Below are 14,071 nucleotides of genomic sequence, written 5' to 3' on the forward strand. Positions count from 1 at the left end.
CTGTCTCTCCCATCTCAGTATATACCCTAATAAAACATTTACCAGTGAGCTGTTTCAATTCACGAACTTCTCAAATATAACAGAAATAGTAAGCGACATGTTTGTATTTAATATTTCAAAGAACATTCTACCTCGATACGTAAACTTCCCAGTCTGAGGTTTCTCACATCCGTCGTCCACCGATTAAAAATGTTATTTCTAAATTCGTCTTCATGTGCCCACTTGTATCACGCGTCACACACTGCCCAGCAGCGTCAGTCTATCAGAGCGCTCCCAGTGAGGAGATCTGAAACCAGTTCTCTACAGAATTTTGCTCCTGTTTACTTCATTTTGCAGCAGACTCATTGGCCATGTCTGCAAACTCCAACGACAAACTAAGGAGCAAGCGTAGTCCCAAGTTTAGAAATGAAATTGAAAATTATTGCTGATTTCGGAGCTCGCAGACGATCAGTCCAGTCTTACCATAGCACAGGATGTTAGTCACCGACTTCCCACTGCGGCTGCCCGGGTTCTACTCAGGTCAAGACATGTGGGATTTGTGGTAGACAGATTAGAACTGGAGAAGATGTTCTCCGAGTACATCCGTTTCTCTTGCCAATTCTCATTTCATCGAATTCTCCGTACTCATCTATCATCCGGGACTGGTACAATAGGTCGATTAGTGGCCGACGTACCAAGTGGACTCAGTCTCACGCCATGAAAATAAAGTCATCAGCCGACAGCGGTTATGAACTTTGAATACCTTCTACAACCGTAAGAACGATCGCGCTTAGCAAAATTACATGTTTGAGAACCTGAGCCATGTTTACGTTCGGATGTCTCAGGAGTTGCCCGTTTCGGTGCGGTAGCCTCCCCTCCTCCATGCCTCCCCCCCAAGATATCCGTGTCCTAACCCCATAACTCCACGTACCACGTGATTTCCCTTCATCCTTTTTTCAGAAAGGGAAACCTCCGTCGGTGTGGGGTGGTTTCAGAAAGCAGTCTTCGCTTTCCAGCGGCTGAGAGAAGTAGGGTCACTAAATTAGGTTTCGGCCTGCATTTCCAAATTGTGTTTGGACTCGTCACTCAGGCCGTTAGGTGCAAGGGGCCTCCTCGTTGCAACAGTATGTATTTTTTTTTTCATTTGGAGATGTTGTAACTAGTTTTGTTTGGTATTATTTGCGACCAGGGTTCGATCCCGGGTCGGGTCAAGCGGGATTTGTGGTGGACAAAGTGGCGTTGGGGTGGGTTTTTCTCCGAGTACTTCTGTTTCCCCTGCCAATCTTCATTCCACAAAATTAACCATCATCCTAATCACCCGCGGCAGGTACAATAGGCCAATCAGTGGGCGCCGTGCCGAATGGACCCAGTTGGACTCCACCCCCCACTAAGCGAGCGAATTGATATTATTTTATTATTTGTTTTGGCTTGCTGTTGCCTCATTTAGTGTTACGGCCCGGCTAGATAATGGAGTAACCCCGAAATTTCGTTTGCTTCGCAATGTTATGTTAATCTGGTCCTTTCCCAGGTCTAGGGCAAATAGACAGCTCCGTATGGCCGCCTTATGTATGTTTCTGTTTGATTGGTTTTCAGTTTGGACGACCAAGGTGGTCGAGGGCATAGATTCATATAGATTCATAGATCCGGAAGACTTCCAATCTCTAACGACGTACTATAACTAAACAGATGAGACATTCCCTTTGTAAATAATGTAACGTAATGTTGCGTGTTTCCTAAGCAACGCGACAAGAAATTGCGTGGTCTCTGATTTGAATGAATACTGATTGGACGATCCCTCTTTACACTCACAAGTACAATTATCCACACTTATAACGCGTTCGGACTTTCCTCTTTAGTGTTATACACTCTCGCAATGCTAATCTCGGTGAAGTATCTTCTGCTCTGCTCGGAGCTCAACTGTCCTTAGCTCTCGTCAGATACGAACTGACTGGTCTCTTGTCGGATACAAACTGACAGGCCTCCTGTCGGATACGAACTGACTGGTCTCCTGTCGGTTATGAACCGACTGGTCTCTAGTCGGATACGAACTAACTGGCCTCCTGTCGGATACGAACTGACTGGTCTCCTGTCGGATATGAACTGACTGGTCTCCTGTCGGATACGAACTAACTTGTCTCCTGTCGGATACGAACTAACTGGCCTCCTGTCGGATACGAACTAACTGGTCTCCTGTCGGATACGAACTAGCTGGTCTCATGTCGGATACGAACTAGCTGGTCTCCTGTCGGATACGAACTAACTGGCCTCCTGTCGGATACGAACTAAATGGTCTCCTGTCGGATACGAACTGACTGGTCTCCTGTCGGATACGAACTAACTGGTCTCCTGTCGGATACGAACTAGCTGGTCTCCTGTCGGATATGAACTGACTGGTCTCTTGCCGAAATTGGACTGATATCCTGCACTGGGGCAGGGAACACTTGTCGAGGGGTTTAGTTTCGGCTGCTGCTATGCAAACCTCTTGTTGCCGCAGGAATACATTTTTAGTGCCTCAAACAATTCGTTACAAATAACGGTGGAAACCCCACTGTTAGAATTTCATCTTCGGGGCAACTATTTTCTAGGCATTGCTGCCTAGGAATTGTTAGCCGTTGACCATTGATGGACGTCTCATCATCCTGCCTTCCTGGCGGCACGTCACAGTACCTTGGTGCAACTTTGGAAGAGAGGATGTCATGGAAACACCATATCGAAAGGACTACAGCCAAGGCTTTGCGCATGCACTTCACGATCTATTCCTGTGGGTGTTTAAGTACAAATATTGAACTTATGGCTTAGAAAGCTCTGATTAGGTCAGTTATGATTTCAGTAGTCCAACCTGGGAGCATGCGACGGATGCTGACCCCTTGAAATTGCGGCGCCTGCAGAGCAGAGTACTTTGCGCTACTGGAAACTTTGACAGGTGCACACTAGTGCGTGAATTGCACGAGGCTTCCAAAATTCCGTACGCTTATGACTGTACAAATTAAATTATGCAGCATACAGGTAGAAGTAGTCCTAAACCATGTGACTCCGTATGTACATGTATTGGAAAGGAATAAGCCAGGCATAGGATCTGGCCTACGACCGTTCAGTTGACTAACTGCAGTTTCTGAGAAGTTAGGTAAATTAAGGTATAACCTGCTGTAAACATCTTCATTGACAGAAAACGTCTGTATATCTCGTGTAAATGTTACTTAGTGCAGTGCAGTGACAAAGGGTGCACAGAGTCCATAGTGACCTGGACGCCGTGACAGCGCGGATATAATCGTGCTGAAACTACGGTGCAACAGACGTAGCGCCAACATAGAAAGATCGACCCCTCCCTCGTTGAAGAGGTGGCCCCATTTCGAAATACGTACATGTCTAAGAGAATAAAAATCTTGGTCACTGATCTCGAGGAGACTGAAGCCAGGAATGTCTGTGTTGGCGAAGGCCAGCAGCAATTTAACCGACCGACCGATCTGTTGCAGTTATTATTTATTTTTATTATTATTGGAGGGGGTGGGTTTCCCCATGCACCGCGACTAATAGTCTATTGTACGTCCCCCTTTGATATTCTACTAGTCGTCATACCCTACCGGTACTGGTGGGTGCTATCAGCCCTGTTCAGCCAACGAGGTCGGCCCTAGGTACCCGATGCTTCCCCCATCTACCAGAGGCATTGGAAACTACTTGGGAGGGAAACTTGCCTATCTGTTGCAGTTAGTCAGTGAGAGTTAGATAAATGCCGACGTTCAGTTGTGTGTTGCTTCTGTGAGAAACTGGTAGCTGAGACCGGTGACAGTTCGGGAACCCAGAGGAAGGGGAATGTCCGCCGTTGGAAGCCGATACCTAGCAACGGCTATGAAGACTGTAACAGACCGAGAAGACCTAGTGTGTCCTACAATGACTTGTGAAGTATGTAGAAGAGTGATAGCATACGTGTAATCCTTACTTCAAGTTACGAGTTCTAAGGATTCAAGAAATCCGATTACCAACCCAAATCGTGACAATATCCTTTGAGAGAAATATTAAAATACTGTCTACAGAATCTAATTCGCATATTACGATCAAAAGCGAATGGAGGGTAAACAGATCAGTTGAACGATACCGTTTTCAATAAGATCAATAAAAAATCAACAAAATTTGTAAAAGCAAGATCAAGAAAATTAATGACAGAATGACTCGTATCCAGATTGAGCTTAATACAGTACTGGGTGTTACGCAATGTCGAGCCCTAATTCCAATGAAGGCCGGGGATAACAGGTCTTCCCAAGCAAATAACACCGTACTTTTGTCATCTAATAAATTTTCTACAAAGATAAAGCATTTCTCAATAATAATAATTCAATTCTTTATTATTTAAATGCCGAGTCAACAGCTTCAAGGCCAATTACAGACAAAGCACAGTGTAGATAAAAAGTAGTTACATATGGACAAACACAACATAAATTCAAAGACTAGTTAAATGTAAGCACTGGAGGAAAAACACATTAATCCAGAGAAGGAAACAAACAAACAAATTAGTAGTAATAATGATAATAATCTAACACAAATCTAAGTTGCTATTGACAATTAAGAAATGTAAAGAATACATATTTAGAAATAATAATAATAATAATAAGTCAATTTATTTTTAGTTTAATTTCGTGCAAATAATTTATAGCCTATTACAAAAAACAATTCAGGAGAACGTCCCTGGCTCCGAATACGTCAACGTCCCTGCAAACAACATTAGCAGCTGCTGCACATCCAGCAGAGGGACAGTTTTTATATAAGGAGCAAACACTGAACAACGCAGAGTCTGATAACCGAGCAAGAGACCTACAATTTCCAGAATGGAAGGGCAGAATTTCGAACCAAAGCTAACTTGAGTAAGCAATAGAGCATCGAGACGATGCATCCCAATACGCAGTCCGCCATCTTAACTCCTCCAGAGCAAGAGAATGACTGTAATGAACAGAGGGCCGCAAACCTCTGCTGGATGCGTTCCAGCTGTTGGCATCAGCTGACGTAATCGAATTCCAGACTACGGACGCATATTCAAGCTTAGATCTAACTAATGCAGTGTACAATCTGAGCATACATAATAATAATAATAATAATAATAATAATTAAATTTGTTGATATGTAAGTTATTTAAAGACACGCATTAATTACATAATTTGGGGTCGAAAGATGATATATTTAGAAACAAAAATAAATATAGAAAAAATGTGGTCGTGGCCTGTTAGGATAAACTGCGTCACCATCAGGCAACTGCACGGTACAAACCTGTCGCGCTGATGTTCGTATTGACCTGCTGAAGAAGTTGAAGGCTTTCGGACTGTTATGCAATTCTCAAGGACGTCTAACTACTGGAGGAAGCACATCAGCTCTGGCTTGTCAGAACACTTTAATGATCTTCGTGCACAGACCAGACGCTTTGACCCGTGATACGAGCCATGTGCTCCTGCAACTGACGCACCATGTTACTGCGCCCAGGACACTGAAAATGTGCAACGTTGCATAAGCGAATTCCACTTCAGTTAATATCATAGACGTACAAGCATCATCAAACACAGAACTTACATCATAATATTATGCGAAGAGACGTACTGACTTCATACGAAAAGCGACAAAGTTCCAAACAACGAATTTTGTCCCTGCCACAGACTTTTGTGACGAACATAAAACAAAAAGAGGGGGCAATTCTCTGAATACAGCATGCAACACATGACGCAATAGTAAGATGGTGACTGGCTGCATGAATAGTGGGAAGAACGCAAGGCAGAGGTCATCTGAAATATTTCAAGGAACTTGTTTCCTTTTTAGAGAGAATTCAATGCGTTTGCGAAAAAAGAAGAAATATTAATAAACTTAAAACTACATTTTTCGGTATAGCGACTGGGTACGGGCTGGACGACCGAGGGGATGGAGTTCGAGTCCCGGTATGGTCAAGAATTTTCTCTTCTCAACGTCGTCCAGACCGGCTCTGGTGTCCACGCAACCTCCTATCCAATGGGTACCGAGGGATCTTACCCCGGGCGTGAAGCTGATCACTCCCAGCTAGTGCCAAGGTCAAGTAAATATGGATCTATACCCACTCCCCTATAGCGTAGTGCTCAGTTAGTTAAGCACAAGGGACAACGTTATCGTTATCTTAGCAGGAAAGCTTGTTGCCATTCGAAGAGTTCTGTCGTCTGGGATACAAAGCAGTGTAAGCCGTTGATAGTCAACAGACGTCTCGGAGGAACACGTCGCACCCATCTTCCAGATCGAAGAATAGGCCAAGCAATAAACAATTCCTTTAGGCTTGATTCTTGCCTGGCTTATTCTCAACTTTGAAGATGGAGACACATTCCTCCGAAACGTCGGCACACTACATGGCGTTATAGCTCGGAAGACAGAACTCTTCATAACCAACGGGGTGAAAACCTCAAATCCTACACTGCTAACGTTCACAGATTGAGTCACTGTTGGCTCTCAATACGTGCAAAAGTTGCGTTCCTGAAAATCGCCGCCGCGTCTGTCGAGAACGCATAAAACGTCGAGTGCACTGAACGAACAGTGAGCAAAGAGGAATAGACAATAACATGGCGGTTGATGTGAGACATGAGAACTGCGCGCTCAGTTCACTGGGCAAGACCGGCACTTTTACCGTGGCACAGGGCAGGGCATTGATAGGAGGATGGTTTATTTTACTTTAATTCTTCGTATCAACTGTCGACGACAAGATACTAGGGCATACTCAAGGCGACATGCCCCCCTCGGAATTTTCAAAATGTCTACATTTATTTTTCTTAATGAAAACCATTAACTTATAGAATTTCGGCGCGAAAATCGCGTTCTCTCGCGTTAAGAGCCAATTTGTGGAGTCACAATTTAGCTAGGATCTAGGATGCTGATTTAGAATCCCGCTCGGCTCATGAATGATTGCTGTTTTAGAGCATTACGTAAAGAAAAGGGACTTATGATAGACCCGTCGCCCATCTTGTCTGTCTAAAGAGCATTCTGGAAACATCTAAGATTGAAAAAGTCAAGGATCCAATCGAGTCATAGCAGGAATAAGGTTTTGTATACCTGCAGCTGGGACCGCCTCTGTGGTCTAGTGGTCAGAGTTCTTAGCTACAGATCCAGAGGTCCCGGGTTCTGAGAAGTAGTGTTTCTGGAACGGGGTCCACTCAGCTTCGTGAGGATAACTGAGGAACCATTTTAATGAAATAGTGGCTCCGGTTTAGAAAACCGAGATAAACGTCCATGGGGATCCGCTGCGCTGACCACGCGACACCCTCTATCCTCAAAAAAGTTGGCACTAACTTCGCCGACAATCGGCGGTCGCTCGGTCAGTATAGTTCGCTTGCGGACTAAAGCCACGGCGTTTTGTTGTTGTTTATACCTGCAGCTGGACGATGCGTCGTTCACAGCGGCCGCGCGGTCTACGCCCGCCCGAACACTGGGACTGTAGGCTTGAATACCACTCGAGGAATGGATTTATGTGTGGATTCATTCTGTGTTTGTCTGTTATGCCTTGCGACGGGCTGATCCCCCGTCCAAGGAGTACTGCAGACTGTGTATATGATTAAGAAACTGAAAAGACAGCGAAGGCCCAAAGGGCTCCAGAACAATAGATAGAGAGGAAGAGAGAGAGAGAGAGAGCTGAGAGTGCCGACAGAGTTAACGCTTCTGACTTTATTGGAGAAGACCCTTCTTCAATTATCGGCCCGGAGTCCGGTTTTACATACTTTGAATTTTCGTGGGGGTTCGCAGTCCCCCATGGTGTGTGTCAGGATAGAACTTCAAATTAGGACATGATCACTTGTTGTACGCCCTTTTCAATTCATTATGCCCTATTTACTATCACACAAATCGACGCTAAACAGTCTGAGCTATTGAGAGCGTCATGAAATGATATAAATAAGAACATACCTGTATTTAAGTGATACAGAATGGAGTAGGTACATGTCGGTTCACCTTGACTAAGAGGGCGGGTCTACTATACATATATCAAGCAAGTTTTCCTCCATAAACCCCGAGTAAGTGAATAACAATAAATCTGCTCAGATCACGTTCACAACTAGATACACTGAATGTCCATCAGTCATACTAAATAATGAATCCATCCCAATGAAAAATGAAGTCAAGTACTTGGGTCTTCACCTTGATCGAAGGGTAACTTGGAAAGATCATATTAAGGCAAAGAAACAGCAGCTCAACATTAAAACTAAGCTAATTAATTGGCTTATTGGCAGAAAATCTCAATTGTCTCTTGAAAACAAACTAATAATCTATAAAGTCATACTAAAACCCATATGGACGTGTGGGATCGAATTGTGGGGATGTGCTAAACCATCTAACACTAAAATACTACAGACACACCAATCAAAAACTTTAAGAATGGTGACAAATGCTCCATGGTATGTTTCTAATCAAACCTTACATGAGGACCTAAAAATACCATTTATCAGGGATGCAATAAATTACCAGGCCAACATATACGGAAACAGGAATATGAATCATACAAATGAACTGATTGCTGCTCTCACCAGTTAACCAACCGTTGCAAGAAGGCTCAAAAGACAATGGCCCGAAGACTTACATATGTAACCTAAGGCGAACCGGCATTGGCCGGCAGCACCTACATTGACTGCATCGACTACTAAATTTACTTAATACTCGTATTTTATAGAGTAGATTGTAAATAAACAGACAAAAAAAAAAGCCGAGTCGCCTGTGAATGTGATAGGATTGTAGTAAACGATCAAATTAGCCCTGTAACAGGCCGTGGAGGCCCATAGAGTTGTGAGACGTCGAGGGTTCCACATTTTCTCCAGACAATCGGCTCACAGATGGCGGTAAGGTAGTCAGCCTTAAGCGCCGGCCGCCCTTTACCCCCCCCCAGGAAGATTCCTTGTACTCATTTCTGTTAGAGGCTGAGTCGACCCAAGGGCCACAGTGGGGCTGGAATGATTGGGAAAATTGAAAAACTTCACTTCATCGGGAGTCAAACCCGCGACCTTCCGGCTTGTAGCATAGTGTCCCCATCGGATTGTAGTAATGAGAAAAGAACGAGCACAACGAGGTACAGAGGTTTCAGTAGCCGATAAGAATACCTACAAAATAGAGGAAGTGATGAATCAAGTTTCCCCTACGTCTACAAAGACACGCAGATCACATAGATGTATAGAGACGGTGAAAGGAGTTTCCCCGTTCGGAATGACAATAAAGTGTATGGAACTGAAAACGTTGGCGATTGCAAACAGATTCAAAATGCTCGTGTATAGAGAATTGTTTGAATCTGAATGCATCCGTTAAGTAAAAAACTTATATCATGCCAGTAAAGAAAAAGCAGAAGGAGAGACAAAAGCTGATCCAAATGACCGCTGGGCCAGAAATGGGCGCGGGTTTGGGCTTCTCGAAAGCTGTAATAGCATATGAGAATGTGGTTTATCGCGGGACTTGCGTTCCCGATCCCTGCTGAGGCCAATGAAAGATAAAAATTGTCAATACTGAATCGGCTGACAATAGAGGATAGAATCAGTGAAAGTGAAACAAGTAAAACATTCTGAAAAACGAGGTATGCATAACTGCCTTTGCAACAAACAAACGCTCTTCTAAATGCAAATTTCCGCCGAAATTTACGCGCTCACGTCCTCTCTTCAATTTCCCGCACAGAACTGCCTAACAACTGACTTTGTCCATTGTTTGTAACATATCGTCAAGGACCACGCAGGAACAGCCCGTTTCCATTTTTGTAGTCCAACTGTCGCATTATTAAGAATCTGCTGTGTAGCAACGGGAATGTGTTTACTGAACCGTTGCCCAGAAACGGTCGCTATTTACATAACCACTTTTTAGCAATGGATTTATATGGCACGATACTAGGATGTCCCTAAAAGAAATAATTTGTGACATGGGGGCGAATGGAAGTGGGTCAGGATCAGATAAGTGGCAAATGTTATATTTTAGCGTCCTGTTACACTGAGTCATGTCCATGGTTTATGCTAACCGTCTTACAGTGCATACAATTTCACCTTTCTCTTCACTTCCACACTACATGTTTCAGCACTAATGTGCCATCCTCAGGTGTCTTTATGCACGTTAAACTATTGTACTGCATGCCATGATGTCTTCATTCTAAAATGACTAAAATCTGTATTCGTCATATATATATATCGATGAATTCTAAATAATAAAACTTTTCAGGATTCACCCTACGTCGCACTCAAACACTCGAATTACGCCAATCCTCTTTTATGTGAGCATTCTTCCTACATACATTTGTGTATCGTGTTCTGTGTTGTGTTTTGCTCCTGTTACTGCATGCGTTGTACTGCTGGATATGTGTGTGTGTGTGTGTGTGTGTGTGCTGTCTTCATGGCATGCAGTACAATAGTTTAACGTCCATAAAGACACCTGAGGATGGCACGTTAGTGCTGAAACATGTAGTGTGGAAGTGAAGAATAAGGTGGAAAAGTGTATACACTGTAAGACGGTTAGCATAAACCATGGACATTAGTGGCAAATTGTAAGGTTCCGTTACGGGTTAGACAAAGTAGAAGCATGGATACATAAAGACACGCGCTTTAGAAGGGCATAGAGAGTAATCGCTTCCACAGAACTGTGGGTTAGGTATTGTAGGGCTCAAGATGTGTGAACACAAATGTCACTACAAAGAGAGGGTCGATACATTAGGGTATGTAGCCGAGAAGAAGAGCCCTTTGCTGTTGTGATCTTGGGCCGTGTTTCAAGTTTAAAGGATGTTTACTTCAGTAATGCAGCTTGACAGAGACGACAGCGGAAACGTAAACATAGGATGCAAAGAAAAGGAAATGTAATAAGCTTCCTGTGCCAATCTCTTCGCAAGATGGAAAGTCACTTTCGTTCTCTATACTTTCAAGAGGATTCAGATGTACTATTCCAATGTTGATCCACTTTCTGTGGATAGTACTGAAGATAAGTATTCACTGCAGCAGAAAATTTGGAGAATAAATTTCTGAGAAACAGGTCGAAGTGAGAAATGATGAACACAGCAGTATTATACTGTTGCACTTTTCACTTTGTGTCACCATTTTACAGTCTTATGTGCAATAATAATTTTAACACCTGATGATTACCACATTGGTCGAAACATGTAGTGGAAAACTTTTAAAATTAATATCTCTTAATAAATTTTATAGAACATCAGTGTTGCACGTGAGACTGTAAAAACTAATTGACACTAACTTGAAGAAAGCATTGACAAAATGCCTGAACTAATTCATGTTAGCTGACAGACTGTTAGAAATTTGCTATACTTAAGTTATGAGCGATTTTGTTACCACTTTTACAATTACTGTAACACATATTTTACAAAAAATATTTCGTAGGTGTTAGTTAGTTAGTTATAGGAGAGGGTGGGTTTCCCCATGCACTTAGACCTGTATTGGTCCATTGTGCTTCCCTCTATGATTTCTACCAGTCTCTATATCCTACCGGTACTGGTGCTTACCATCAGTCCCGCCCAGCCAGCTAGACCGGCTCTACTAGCTGAGAGGTATCTATAATGCTTCCCCCATCTACCAGAGGTATTAGAGACTGCTGTTGGGCGGGAAACGTCCGTAATTTGGCTCAGTGACCTCCTTTGGAGATATGAGGTTCTTTTACGTGCCGTAAAGCTACGACACGGGACCCACGGCTTAAAGTCCCTCCCGGAGGACTTGTTCCTTGAATTTTTGGACGATCTCCGCCGGGTATTTGAACCCGCGTACTACGAGTCATGAGGTGGGAACGTTACCTCTAGACTACGGAGGCCGCTTTTCGTAGGTGTAGTCAACCATCAAAATTTGATAGAAACAGAAGTCTTACAGCTTTGTCTATTTCAGAATGTACATTGCATTCTTTTATACGTATCTCCGCGTTTGACAGGGACGAGAAAGTGACGCGGCATTTAAACACAAGAATCTGAATGTCTGTTATGTCAGCGAAAGCTTTAAAAAATAAAACTATCGGATTTAAATGCATTTGGAAACAAGAAGTTCTTGGAAGAACCAATCGTCTGCTTTCTTGTCACTTTAGTATGACTCTCTGATACGATAATTAGAAAGAAAACTTTAGTATATGTGTGTAATGAAGTCAATAAAACGATAAAATTTGGGGGGCTGCAGTGTTGATACTACTTTCTGGAGTGATTTATATAGAATATCGGTGAGATGGGCTCAGGTGGCATGATATAACATACCAAGTTTCATGACGATCGGTTCAGAGATTCGAGTAATATTAAGGATATTACCTCAGCAATTTGGGATGCTATATGTAGTGTTGTTACTACTGATGAGGAGGATTTGTGATGTACGCCGCTCAGATGGCATCAATAGCATACAAAGCAAGATTACTGGCACAGGACTTCAAGCAATATTAAGGTTCTGTCTCAGAAATCTGAGAGAATGCAATGTTGGTGTTACTGGTATGAGGGATTTACGAAATACAACGTTGAGATGGCCCCAGGCTTGGTATGTGTAGTAAGTTTCATAAAACCTGGTTCGGGCATTCAGGTAATATTGAGGTTAGTACCTTGTCAATCTGAGAGGCTGCAGTGTTGGTATTACTGATGGGAGGGATTTATGATGTACGCCGTTGAGATGGGCTCAGGTGGCATGTTATGCATACAAAGTTCCATGACAATCGGTTCAGGCAAATAAGTAACACTGCGGTTGTAACCGCCGCAACAATTATAGAGGATATAATGTTCGTATTACTGATCGAAAGGATTTATGAATTATGCCATTGAGATGGTTTTAAGTTTCATGAAGACTGCTACAGTTGTTCAACAATATTAGGGCTCTGTTTCCGAAATCTGAAAGGTTGCAATATTTGTACTACTGTTGGGAGGGTTTTTTTTATTGCTAGTGGGGTGGAACTGAGTTCCTTGTACTGCGGCCACTTCTGGCTTATTGTACCAGCCCCAGATGATAGGTGAGGTTGATTGTGGAGATATTGGTGGAATGAAGATTGGTAGGGGAAACCGAAGTACTCGGAGAAAACCCGCCCCAGCGCCACTTTGTCCACCATAAATCCCATATGACCAGCCCTGGGATCGAAGCCGGGCCGCCGCGATGGCAAGCCAGCAACTAACAGCTTGAGCTATTGTGCGGCCATAGGTCTTATAAACACTTGGTAGGAATCCTTGGACGGGCGACGAGCCCATCGCAATGTCGCTAGCTAAACATAGACAACACGATCACGGAAGAAGAAACGCGGACACACACCCATGCCTCGAGAGGTATATGAACCCATGATCACAGTGTTTGAGCGGGCGTAGACAGTTCATGCCTCAGGCCGCGCGACCACTGTTATCCCCCCTATATTATCGACATGAAAAGTTCGTGCTTGTCCCCAGGCACAAGAATCCAAATTTATTTCTTTAATTTTTACGAACCTACGAGAATTCTTTACTTTGCCACAAGTTACTGTGCATGGCACACCATGAAACAACATATAGCAAGATGTTCAAGTATTGAGAAGAACAGCAGTGAAGAAGAAGGCGAATACTTTATGAGTAAGAACTATGAACAGTCAAAGAGTTAGGAGGGGTCACTCTTGTCACTTCCAAATGGAATGACGAATTTCGCTCTTGTACCATCGACTACGCGCTCTGCCTCCATTCACTCCCTTTCGATTCCTTTCAGGTTTTTGCACAAAGGTTTCCAGTATTCTTCAGTCATATGAGTAACCGTATCCTCACAAATTCCGATAACATGGGACATATCCTTTGCAAGTGTCCACGTCGTTTCACTTTGATCCGAATGCGGCTGTTACAGTGGAACTCGGAGCACTGCTTTGACTGCTCTTTGGTTTCAACAATGACAAATGATACCAAGTTTCATCAACTGTTACTTGGACGATGTGACTGAGAAACTCATTGCTCTCTTTATGGTATTACTACATAAAAGTCAAAAGCCATTCTCTGAGAATTATGCGCACACGTGAGCATTTTCGGAACCCATCTTGCGCAAAACTTGTGACAGCATAGCCTAACTATGATAATCTCGTAGAGGATACTGCGTGAAATTTGTGGAAAATAACACGAAATTTCTGAAATTCTGTATTAAGTGCCGACTTACAAAATTTTTGATCAACACTTTAAACACTC

At 43.2% G+C, this 14,071-nt stretch overlaps 1 long non-coding RNA gene across 1 annotated transcript in view; it reads right to left on the reverse strand.

The window, feature by feature from the left end:
• Positions 1 to 5,089: 5,089 nt before the first annotated feature.
• The window catches only part of LOC111872833, a 535,959-nt gene continuing 526,977 nt past the window's right edge, over positions 5,090 to 14,071 (reverse strand). The window contains exon 4 of the long non-coding RNA XR_002844304.2: positions 5,090 to 5,449. This is a non-coding gene — a long non-coding RNA (uncharacterized LOC111872833). The remainder of the gene's footprint in view (positions 5,450 to 14,071) is intronic.

Source organism: Cryptotermes secundus, unplaced genomic scaffold (genome assembly GCF_002891405.2).
Source record: "Cryptotermes secundus unplaced genomic scaffold, Csec_1.0 scaffold79, whole genome shotgun sequence".
NCBI classification, from domain to species: domain Eukaryota; kingdom Metazoa; phylum Arthropoda; class Insecta; order Blattodea; family Kalotermitidae; genus Cryptotermes; species Cryptotermes secundus.